The sequence below is a fragment of the Carassius carassius genome, chromosome 20 (genome assembly GCF_963082965.1).
Source record: "Carassius carassius chromosome 20, fCarCar2.1, whole genome shotgun sequence".
NCBI classification, from domain to species: Eukaryota; Metazoa; Chordata; class Actinopteri; order Cypriniformes; family Cyprinidae; genus Carassius; species Carassius carassius.
Window position 1 is genome coordinate 29,431,499 of NC_081774.1, and position 13,144 is coordinate 29,444,642.

At 37.9% G+C, this 13,144-nt stretch overlaps 1 protein-coding gene across 11 annotated transcripts in view; it reads right to left on the reverse strand.

Annotated features, from left to right (window-relative positions):
* The window catches only part of LOC132096816 (histone-lysine N-methyltransferase 2C-like), a 110,226-nt gene extending 108,426 nt beyond the window's left edge, over positions 1-1,800 (reverse strand). For all 11 annotated transcript variants that reach the window (XM_059502439.1, XM_059502441.1, XM_059502440.1 and 8 more), the window contains exon 1: positions 1,093-1,800. The gene's annotated coding sequence lies outside the window, so the exon portion shown is untranslated. The remainder of the gene's footprint in view (positions 1-1,092) is intronic.
* Between the last annotated feature and the right edge of the window lie 11,344 nt (positions 1,801-13,144).

Genomic DNA, 13,144 nt, shown 5'->3' on the forward strand with positions numbered 1-13,144 from the left:
AATATAGCATAAAAATTACTTGATGTGGTAACATCTAACCGAAATGATTACATTCAAGTAACAAGTTGTTTAATAATCAAATCAACCTGACTACATTAACTTATACCAACAATAGTAATTTTGAGGTTAAGCTCAATTTAAAAGAGAGAAAAAAAGACCTATTCATCCATGTGTGTAGATTTGTATCTTTAATGTCTCTATCTACGCAATGATGAGGGAACATTCAATCAGCCATGTATACAGGACTTCTTTTGAAGTTACAAGAGAGTGGGTCAACCAAATGCATGAATACTTCTGAACACTGTACTTGCAATGCATACCTCTCAAAAAGATGTACTGAACATGATTTGATATCACAACACATGCAGGAACCAGAGGGACAGCCTTAGTGAAACAACAGAAGCACACAAAGCAAGTGCTTCTTCACATGAGGGGGCATGTCCAGCTTTTTGCCTTTGTTCAGTTGTCTCCAGAGCTTTGTGTTTCAGAGCCTTACGTACACAGGGAGCCAGTAATACCATCATGCCATGAAATGCTCCAACGTTTTCCATACTTAATACTTTTTATAAAAATGAATAAACAATAACAAGTCGGCTAATTTGAAGGAGAGAGACGTATTTGAACTCTTCAGGGAGTCCAAATGTTAAACCTACCTGCACGCAAAGTATCGCTGTTGTCCAAAGATGCAACATTTATGATGATAATCACGTTCAAAGTGATGTCAACTTAGATGAGACGGTGTTAGAGTGGAAATATGACTGTACATGCACAAGAAAGGATATAAGTGGATACAGTAGAGGCCTTGCAGCTCGGCTGATTAACTTGGAAACGTTACTCAAGCCTGGAGTCGCCTATCCAAGCAGGAATCAAATAACGGCCCAGTAAAGGTAGTGGACAGTAAAGATGCAGGGCGTTTCTAAACGTATTTTGACGGTTTTATAGCAAATAAGGAGGTTAGCAAGAATTTAAGATTAATAAAAGCTGCACACTCGGGTCGAAATGAAGTGGAGAAAGGCGACAGAAACAACAAAAGCGCTCGCAAACGATGACGAGAAACAAACACAACACACTCGTCGATCGATATTTACTTACCTCTTCGACCCTAGCAATTTTTATTTATTTCCTTCATGACAAGAACCGTCATATACGTGACATATAGTACTTTTGTTATGTGTTTGTGGCACTGGGGGGGGGGGGGGGGTTGTGGAGGAATACGCCACTATTCCTCAGGAAAATAAGCCAGCGTGACAAAGCGATATCTTCCGCGATACTGTATTCCAGTAAAATCCACTTTTAGATCCAGAAAACCTACAATGTTTAATCCATAGGCAGAAAGCAGACGCTTTCCTTCGGTTTGAACGGATCACTTTTCTTTATTCCGCTTCATCCCACATCGCCAAATCCTCGCGGGTTACATCCCTCATCCGAAAACAAGCCATAACGACCGCTATCTGAGCTCCTGCGAGGCGATGACAGGAGCCGAGCCCTGGCCACATTCGGGGAAACACAGCCCAAAATGTCCTCGAATGAGGGAAAACCGAAAGCGGATTTCGCTTTCAAGATTTCAATCCTGACGATTTCGATCAGCTCGCGGAGCAAGCTGCAATTTCGAGCAATACTTTATTAACGCTAAACACCTCGAGGTGATCTCCTTGCCTGGGTATTCACAATTTGTACACGCAAAAAAACGATTATTCGACGCGACTGTAGAGCGGAGAATGACGTAAAACGTTAAATTTCTGCATTAGTACAAATATTAAAGTTGTAGCTCTGACTCCATGGTAGCCATATTTGAGTGTAACCGAATCACGCCCTGCGAGCGACACCATGATAAATAGTGCCACGACATTAAACACGGCACTCAGAGGAACGACAGCCTCTCACATAGATGTGTATGTCGTTATCCTTCATAATAACACTAGAATGTGTTTTTAAATCACATATTGGAGGTTTTACAAACGCCAGTGCAAAATAAAAATAATATAAACTGACCCTGCGGAGTGATATGTTGGAGCGCTCAGCAGGTGAGGCGACGACTTTTTTTTCCACGCACAGAATTTCTGCAAAACGCGGAACGGATTCTTGTTTAAGAACCGATTGACCGGACTTCAGTCTCCATCCAGGCCATGAGGTCATGTGGTTGTGTTCCATTGACTTGGGATGTAATTGGTGTTTTTTTAAAAAGAACATTACGAAAATGTGTTTTACACGATGTATTTCTGTTGAATAGGCTACGTGATACTTGGCCTACTACAGATCAATTTAGATATTACAATATAATTAGTCTACAGTTTCATTATTGGCTCCCATAGATGTGTATCATATAAAATAGGCTTGTTTCAGTTATATCTGCTCAAGGCGAGTTGTCACAAGCGCTGTTCTGTAGCCTACAAGTTGTCAGCAATGGCTCTGCATGTTGGTTTTAAAAATCTACTTTAAAACCATTCTAAATTATATATTTAAAATATAATTTAATGATGTTCTAATTCAAACATATTATTCTATAACTGTTTACTTGTGGTGTTTTTATATCATTTTGATTTTAATGGCTGTTTTATTATTTACATTTAGCACAAAAGCTGAGACATTTTAAATTGTTCACATTATTGTTTGGCAATAACAGTGAACACGTTTTAAAGGCAAGACATTAAGACTTTAAAAAACAAAAATAAACCTGTAATGAGAAATACTCACTTGAGTAAAAGTATGACAACAAGCCCTGTGCAATTCTAAATCTTAAACGTTTTGAATAGGCTATCATTTGATGTTTCCATCACAAAAGCTTTTTTAGACGTGGACAATGCCCTTTCAATTTGCAAATTGCTCAGTAAACATGCAGATTAAGCAATGGCTGCAAATTACTAATTTATATTTCAGGGACATTTTCCTGCATGATTAGAGTTTTTGGGAATATTTCAAAACAATAAAACAACTGTGAACACCAACATAAAGCACAAGTCAGGATATACATATAAACACATTTTAAATGGTGACTAAAAAGAGGCTAGTGGACATTTTGAAGGTGCAAGTAAGTCTTTACTGTAAAACTGGTCATAATTAGCTATGACAACAAAATCAGAAGCATTCCAGGCTGCAAAAGAGCAAAAACACTCCATTAAATCCTTTAAAGTTTTTTTTTTCTCCTTTATAACCAGTTATTATTTTATCTTTCCTCTTCACATCTACTGTATGTGTCAGAGTGTGGATTTTGGTTCAGTAGGAAGGTGACCTTATCTCAAACTGAATTACAGTTATATTACAACAAAACAGACCATTTCTCCATTTCTTTTCAAATAAATACATTGTACAGGTTACAAAACAACAGTGTTGGGAAGGTTACTTAATAGGCTACAGACTACAAGTTACCCTATTAAAATGTAATAACATTTAACATTGAATCATTTAGCAGACGCTTTAATCCAAAGCGATTTACAAATGAGAACAATAGAAGCAGTCAGGTCAACAAGAGAACAACAACAGTATACAAGTGCCATGACAAGTCTCAGTTAGTCTAGAATAGAATGCATAGCCAGGTTTTATTATTTATTTATTTATTTTTATTAAATGAAAAGACAAGAAAAGGAAAAGTGCTACATAAGTAGTGTAACTATTTCAGTTTTATTAAAGTAATGTAACTGATTACATTTGATTACTTTCCTAAATGTCTAAGGAATGTTTTTTTTTTAACTGTTAATCGTTTTAAACATTTAAAGCAGGCAAGGTTAACCTTACAATATTCCTCCACAGTAATTACTGTCAGCCTTTCAAAATCCTTCATCACTTGAATTGAGATTATAATAATTAAAATTTTAAAGCACAGCGACCACAAAATCCTCTTTCTACTTTGTGATCCTTCTGATCGTCAATACAGATTTAAAAATATAACAAGAAATAGTACATATTAATACAAGAGTCACACGTGACCCCCTTTGTAATCATTAACATTTTCATAAGTAACTGTAATTGAATTACACATTTTGTCACATTACACATTTTAGTAACACCGCTACATGTAATTCTTTAAATGGAGGTTAGTTTACAGTCATTTGAAATAAAACAGATAACTATAGGCTATATATATCTAATAAAGTTATACTGTAAAATATGTAAAAGTATTAAACATATTTTGTAAAATGTTTTTTTTTTTTGCAGTTATTACTAACTTGCTTGGCTAGGGGGCAGTGTGACACTTCATACCATTTCTTCAGAGTGTGATAGAAGATGTTCTCAGAGGTATTGTATTAGATAAATGAAATAGGGTGCAGTAGTGTAAGATTTTAATCCAACCCTGTAAAAATAAAGAGAGAGTTTTGATTAGCAGTTCAAATAAAATTATCTTTATTTCTAACCATTTTTTTAATCATTTATTTAGCAAATCCAATCTATTTATTTATCCAGTTCAAATTTTTCAAGGACAAGCCAGCATTCATTTCATTGGTATATTCTACAGTGGCCGAAGTTAGTGCAAGACATAGGAAATATAAAAAAATAGCCAATGTACTGCATGATAACATACACTTTTGCCACTTAGTCAGAGGGCAAGTGATGTTGGAGGAGAAATCTCAATCTAGAACATTTTATTAGACAAACCTTTGTATAAGCGTATAGATCCAAGAGAAGTCATCAATATTCTTGGTCCGTTTTCCACACACGAGTGTACAAACACACCTTCAGCTGGTCTGTGGACAAGAGAGGAAAGAGAAGACAGTCCAACAGCCCGGTGAGAGAGACACTGTGGACGCAGTTCAAACAAGATGCCTTCATGCTTTTTGAGGAATAGCGTCTATGCTTCCTGTGTCAGTGAGATAAGTAAAGCACACTTTTGCATTAATCTACACCTGTCTACTGTCTTTATGCATGTAGTTTGCCAAACCAATTGCAGTATATAAATATACATGAAATAATGTAGATCAAGACAACATGAAACATTATAGATAAAAATTAAAAACATGGAAGGCATCAGCACATTCCAAAAATAATCTCACAAGCTCACAATCTTAACAACGTTGGAATTTAAGGTTAAATTCATAATAGATGGGGATTTTTAACTACTGCAGGTTTTCATCATTTGTATCCACTACGCACTTTGAAAAAAATATTTGTTCTTATGGAAAAGACTAGAGAAAGATTATTCTGTCCTGTATCTTCACACATCACAGTATGCGCATACTCTATACTAGACTTTCAGAGACAAGGATTTTCTTCACAGTATACAAATGCTTTGAATTGTTGGTATTTAGATGTTCACACCTACTGTGAACAGGACCACAGGAACCCATTGTTTCTATTCAGAAGTTTCTAAGATTTGCACATTACATATTCAGATTAGGTGAGAATAGACCTAAGACTGTCATTTTTTAGATGAGAAATTTAATTTAGTCCACTTTTAGGAGTACACACTAGAATATAGACAACCTCAAAGCGAACCAAATACAAGCCGAGAAGTTTGATTTGATAGGGTCTTTAACTGTTTTAGCAGACCCTTTCCTGATGTCAGAAGTCTAGATAACTGGGGTAGAAGTGCCAGTCAGTCTGTGAGGATGAAGTCAATGCTTATCATCAAACAGCAGGAGGCAGAAGATGCTCTAAAACTGGGGTTTCCATCCCTAACTTCTTAACTTATATATGAAGCCAGTTCAGCAGACGTGAAAGACCCGTTTAAAGGGTAATCACTGTATTTAATTGCTTAAGCAAAAAGATAAGGCCTAAAGAGAGCTAGAGTTGAACTCCAAAGTCCGTTCAAGACGTACATTAGACTTCAAGTGGCAACCATACAGTTCTAATAAGGTTCTAAATGCCACTAATGGTGTCCTTGGATATAAAAAAATTAAAACATTTAAAATGAACAACACAGTTGTCTGTATAAACACAGAGATCAATTAAGATATTTAATGGCAGCCCCCAAAATAACATATATGAATGCTTAAGTGTCTAATAACCTTGGGTTGCTCAAGTCTTAAGATGAAAACATGATTGCTAAAGGCACAAACGAGCGCTTTGGTACAAAGAGTGAAGGGGATTGATAATCTCTCTGCTCAGCCCAGTGCTTTAAACCTGATGAGACTTCCCACTGAGAGAAGACTGAGAGAATGAATAATCAAGGTGCAGCTGTTTAGACGGTTTCATGTATGAACAAACATTGGCCTGTGACTTCATCTGGATAAGCACAATTTTTTATCATGAAAATGTTTTGTTCATTCTGTGCAACTCTTTCACAAGAATATATTTAATTTTTTAATGTAAGGATTATGTCATCAACAAAGCACTTAAATAGTTCACATTATAGAATAGAGGATCTTAAACTTTATTTTTATTTTTATTCTATTTACCACTCAGAGAGTTATAATCCTGAGATAGACCCCTTTAAATATGCTAAAAAAAGAAAAAGCATTATTTTATGTTAATAATATTTCTCATTATATAATATGTATATATATATATATATATATATATATATATATATATACATACATATTATATAATGAGAAATATTATTAACTTAAAATAATGCTTTTTCTTTTTTTAGTATATTTAAAGGGGTCATATGCTGCAATTTCAATGTTTCCTTTCTCTTTGGAGTGTTACAAGCTCTTGGTGCATAAAGAAGATCTGTAAAGTTGCAAAGACTAAAGTCTCAAATCCAAAGAGATATTCTTTATAAAAGTTGAGAGTCAACCACATCCTCCTAAAAGGCCTCGTTTAAACACGCCCCCACAAGTCTACATCACAATGTGGGAAGATTGCCGCCCAAATGTTCACATAAAGAAAGAAGGCATAACCTTTGATTCTGTAGACACCAACATCATGGAGTGAAGACACTGTTTCATTGTGAAAGCAAAACTACTTTGTTTGGCTTCCAAAAGAGGTCACAACTAGAAATCAGTGGTTAAGTGGTATTTATATATATATATATATATATATATATATATATATACAGATGTGTGTATACGTATTTTTTGGAGGACTGTTTCCTGGGAGAGAAGACTACAAAGCCTGTTCTGACTCATAGTCTGTAAGTAGGTTTACATATGTAAAGGATTTGCAACTTATGATTCAAAAGAGAGTTTTGAGCAGTGTAGAGTAGCACTTGTTGTTTGTCATTTCTCTGATCACAAATGCAGAGAAGGTTTTATGTTTACATGTAAAAAATGCATAAAAACAGTATAAGTCAAGTCAAGTCAAGTTACCTTTATTTATATAGTGCTTTAAACAAAATACATTGCGTCATTGAATTCTGTAATGTCATCTCTGTTCAGTTTAAATAGTGTCTGTGCATTTATTTGCAATCAAGTCAATGATATCACTGTAGATGAAGTGACCCCAACTAAGCAAGCCAGAGGCGACAGCGGCAAGGAACCGAAACTCAAAAGAATAAAACAATTAATTACTTTCTTTAAAAACAATTTAAACATTTATCAAAGCTAATACAAAAAAAGGTTAAAAAAAGACTATGAGCTAAACAGATAACGAGAAAAGTATATGAACAGATTAATGGATTCAGTATATTGAACTAATAACACAATGACATGTGTGACGATCCAAGGGGCTGTAGTATTTTATTTTGTCCAGCAGGTGTCTCGGGGTAACACTTTTTGTGTCTTTAGGTTAAGTGCTGTGACTCAGGTGTGGAAAATTGATTGTGATTAACCATGCTGCTTATAAGATGCTGGCTTTCTCACCCTCGAGGAGGAAAAGGAGATTGGGGCTTGGTCTCTGCTGGTCGGTGTTCAGGGGCGGACCGGCCATCTGTGTGATCTGGAGAATCACAGAAAGGCCGGTACTCCAGGACGGCCGGCCCATCAACCACCACGCACCCAGTCATCACCTCATTCAGACTATAAGTGAAATCAGTCAAAAAATACGTCATGACGAGGAAAAAAACATATAAAACGCACTGGATTGTAAGTCGCATTTATTTAGAAACAAGAACCAAGAGAAAACATTACCGTCTACTGCCGCGAGAGTCTATGTCTTCAGTGTAGACTACAGGAGAACTGAGCAGTATAGAGCGCCCTCTCGCGGCTGGAGACGGTAATGTTTTCTCTTAGTTCATTTCTCTCGGTTCATGTCAAATTAATTTTGATAAATAAGTCGCACCTGATTATAAGTCGCAGGACCAGCCAAACTATGAAAAAAAGTGTGACTTATAGTCCGGAAAAACAGTATGTGTGGAACATGAGAGGAGAAAGAGTTACTTGCTAGGGATGATGTTAGGAAGTGATATTCAGGTTGCTACATTTTTAATGATTACAGTAGTTAAAACAGCTAAACTTCAACATTTTAGCAGTAAAATGCCACATGCATTTGCTAATATTAAGAAATATGTTGTGCTTTTACTTTTAAAAATGTTGGTAACGTTACAGTTAATGCTTACAAACTTTGAAGATTTTGAATACAGAAGTTACATTTGTAATGGTGTATTTTCGTTTAGATGTGGTATTATTATTTTTGCAGTAAGATTAATTACTGCATAAATTAATGAAGATTATTAAGTAATAAATTAATTTTAAGACAGCATGGAATAGATAATATGCTGTTATAACAGCATATTATATGATCTATTCCATGCTATCTTGGAATAAAACATGTTTTTTTTATCCATTTCTTCATTTGTTTATTCAGGTTGAGCTTAGACCAAGAGCAGAGAAAGACACTCACTCCAGCTCACCTTTAAATTACTTTTAAAGCGCCCCAAGTCAGATAGTCACATCCTAGAGGTTTTTTTTTTTTGTCAAACCACCCTCAGAAGAAGACAAAATACCTGACTGTACAGAGAGTGTTTAAGCTGAGTGTTTAAATCAACAGTACACGAAGATTGTGCAGACAGACTGTTGTCGCGTTTCCGTGCGCCGATTGCTTTGGGCCGGGTTTAGTCAAAGTCCAGGGCCGTTTTTTATTCCCAGTCCATCATGCGGATTTTCTCACGCTCTCCAGTCCAAGGCTTGATGTTGTGTTTTTGTATCTTTATTTTTTTTAATCTTTTACCTTAAAGGGTTAGTTCACCCAGATAGCAAAATTATGTCATTGATAACTTACCCTCATGTTGTTCCAAACCAGTAAGACCTCCGTTTATCTTTGGGACGATTTTAAAACGATTCAGTTCGCGAACCGGAAATCCAGACTGCTTTGTTTTGTACTCTCTCACAACAGACACGGAAGAGAAGACAATGCTGAATAAAGTCATCGTTTTTGCTATTTTTGGACCAAAATGTATTTTCGATGCTTCAACAAATTCTAACTGACCCTCTGATGTCACATGGACTACTTTGATGATGTTTTTCTTACCTTTCTGGACATGGACATATATATATATATAAACATTTGGTAATGTTATGAATATGTTCACTAAATTCATCCTTTTGGGGGGGGGGGGGGGGGGGGGGGTTCTCCATAGTGTTTTATGGATATATGAAATTTCAAACTATAAATACTTATTTTTGATTATCTGCTTTTGCCTGTAAGCTGGAAGTATCAATATTATTAATTTATTTAGGGGAAATTTAAGAGGATCAATTATAAAATGAAAGTCATGACAGATTTTCAATAAGCAAAAAAAAATGAGACTCGCCTGAAATGACACACATTGCTAATTTCACAAGAATCCTCAGTTGTCAAACGTTTAAGGTTGTTATTGCTTAATGACAATGCTGTACACCAGATAGAAACATCTGTATATCAGCTCACGTTTCTCTACAGAGAAAACACAGACAGCCACGTGGAATAACACAAAAGATTTTGATGAACAGTGTCTTTTGGGGATAGAACTGTGTAAATAAAATATATATGTACAGTACAGACCAAAAGTTTGGACACACCTTCTCATTCAAAGAGTTTTCTTTATTTTCATGACTATGAAAATTGTAGATTCACACTGAAGGCATCAAAACTATGAATTAACACATGTGGAAATATATATGGAATTATATACATAACAAAAAAGTGTGAAACAACTGAAAATATGTCATATTGTAGGTTCTTCAAAGTAGCCACCTTTTGCTTTGATTACTGCTTTGCACACTCTTGGCATTCTCTTGATGAGCTTCAAGAGGTAGTCACCTGAAATGGTCTTCCAACAGTCTTGAAGGAGTTCCCTGAGAGATGCTTAGCACTTGTTGGCCCTTTTGCCTTCTGTCTGCGGTCCAGCTCACCCCTAAACCATCTCGATTGGGTTCAGGTCCGGTGACTGTGGAGGCCAGGTCATCTGGCGCAGCACCCCATCACTCTCCTTCTTGGTCAAATAGCCCTTGATGCCTTCAGTGTGACTCTACAATTTTCATAGTCATGAAAATATAGAAAACTCTTTGAATAAGAAGGTGTGTCCAAACTTTTGGTCTGTACTGTACATATATAAAAGAATCTTGAACAATGCCAAACAACTAAAAAATATTATTTAGATTTAAGTATAAGTTAAGTATAAGTTATTGAAGCTTCAAAAAGAAAAAAAAACCTCAAGGGCCATTCACACCGAATACTGATTAAAAATGTGAGACAGAGGGCAGTAGATGCCTGCAATGATGAAAAAGACGTGAGGCACATTACAGTTAGAGAGAATACAGCACCTCTTACTATTCCAGTCTTCAGAAGACATACAAGGCCTACAGACCATGATGATTTTTTTAAAGCGAAAAAAAAATATATATATATATATATATATATGTATGTATGTTTTTTAGTTAAATCCTCTGTATCCATGTGATGCTTGGTGTGAGGAACAGATCCAAATTTAAACCATTCATCGGCGATATGTATCTCCTTCCTTTGTAGCTATAGTAACAATTAAAAAATTTGCCGTTAAGAAGTTTTACAACAAGTTTTACGGCCGCGATATCGAACGCTCATTGGCTCTCGCCAGTTTCGTCATAGATTGCGACATGTCGTGTTTACGGTGACGCGGGTTTTGAATGAGAAACGCACTTTGACACAGTGGATCGGGATAGTATTTTCAGAGTTTAACAACTTAAATTATGCCCTGCTCCTCGCACTACTATTATATTCTGCCAGAGAGGACTGCTACTGCAATGCATCATCATTTGGATTACTATAGTACTGCTCTTTGACACATCTGCAATAAATTCTTATGATTAAGTTACATGTGTCTATCTGTTACGTTTCTCTTATAGCCTGTATAATTTATACACTCAACTCTTTATTGGTCGATTTGTTCTTTATAAAAATAAATAGAAAAATCAATGCAATAAATTTTTTTATTGCACAGTTACATGATTTGTGGGTTTTAAGTTTGATTTTCTATTCAGTTTAATATACTATATTGGCATAGTTTGTGAGTACATTCCCAGACAGCAAGCCGTTTCAGCTCAAATCTGGCCCACATCTGGCCACATGGATTTCACACAGGCCTGATGTGGGCCAGATCTGGGCCAACACTATGTTGCTGTCTGGGACCAAAGCATGTCACAAAATGAATAATGGTGATTATAGTAATACACAATGCAAAAATATGAAATACTAAGATTCTGTATTCCCAGACAGCAACATACTGTTGGCCCAGATCAGACCCACATCTGGCCTGCGTGAAATTCATGCGTCCAGATGTAGGCCGGATCTGGGCTGAAACTGCTTGCTGTCTGGGTTGGGTCTGGGCTATACAAGGCTCAAGTGTGGCTCAGATTTGGGGATTCTGGTTTACTTAAGGCTGAGAATTGGCACCAATAATAAAATCTGTTTTGGCCCAGTTCCGGGTGATTAACTGGCTGAGATTCAGGCCATTTATGGCCCATGTCTGGCCCTTGTCATTAATCCAGTTCTGGGCCACTTCAGGGCTGTCATTCTTTGCGGCACTTGGGCCGAGGGAAAAGTGATTGTTTGGCCTGGATCTGTGCAAGAAGACATTTGCTATGTGGGATAAATGTAGCATAATCAATATTCACTAGGGAGACTTATAACCTACATAGATTTATTGTCACAATCAGGGTGTGTGGGAACAGGCAGGACTACGAAGAATTCCAATAATCACTTCAATAATCTACAATAGGTAATAGAGACACAGGAACACACACACCAGGTAACATTTGCAACACTTGACAAAAAAGAACTGAACAGGCTTTGCTTTAAATACAGACACAAGGATAATTAATTGAACTCAGGTGGACAGAATGACAAAATCAGACACGAGGAGAAATTAAGGTCACACTAAGCACATGGGGAATGAAAACACAAGACAGTTCTGTGGTGTGACAGTTCGCCCCCCTCCCAGAAGGTGCATCCTCGCACCGTGGAGACAGAGGGAGGGATTGAGGGGGACTTAGGAGGAGGACAAAAGAGTGGATGTGGGATGGCACGGGGAAGGCAAAGGGCTGGCAGGTGGACAATAATGGTGGAGGTTCCGGTGGAGGACAAATTCCCAAGAAGAGGATGACTAACAGATTCCAGGGAGGTGACGATGGAGAGAGGAGCCAGGGAGACAACAGGAGGGAACTGGAGCAGGAGGAGGAGCCTGGTGGGGCCCAGGCCACAGCCATGATGGCGGCACAAGGTGGAGCCGACGGAGTGAGGAGCCATGGTGGAGGAAGGGCTGACAATTCCAGGGGGCCGTCCGATGGTGGCGGAGCAGGTGGTGGAGGATCTGGAGGACCAAGGCGGAGCAGATGGACCGAGGCAGAGACAAGTATCCAGAAGGCCGCAGTGGAGTTGGAGTGACAGAGGACTGAGGTGGAGCTGGAGGGAAGGAAGAGTCTGAGAGACAGAGGGATGAGGCAGAGCCAGAGGAGTGGAGTCTCGAGGCAGCGGATGGTCAATGCCTGATCAAGATGGAGCCGGAGGGACAATGGAGCCTAGTGGAGCTGGTGGACTGACGGGCCATGGTGGAGATGAGGGAGCTAGGAGCCATGGTGGAGCTGCTGGGTTGCAGGACTGAGGTTGAGTCTGGGCCTCGGAGGCTGAAGTTGGAGTCGAGGGATCCTCAAGGCTTGACATCAATGTAGCTGGAGATAGGCAGATCAGCGGCGAGCCCACGCCACAGATGGTGAGCTGAGGGTGAGCAAAGAGACTGACGGGATCCAGTGGAGAGGGTGTTGAGGAAGGAAACAGGTCCATGAGAGGAGGCGGGAGAGGGCTGTTGGGTGGGTTGTTTTCCCAGATAAACAGGTCGGGTGAAAAGTGAAGGACAGGTATCTTTGAATGCAAG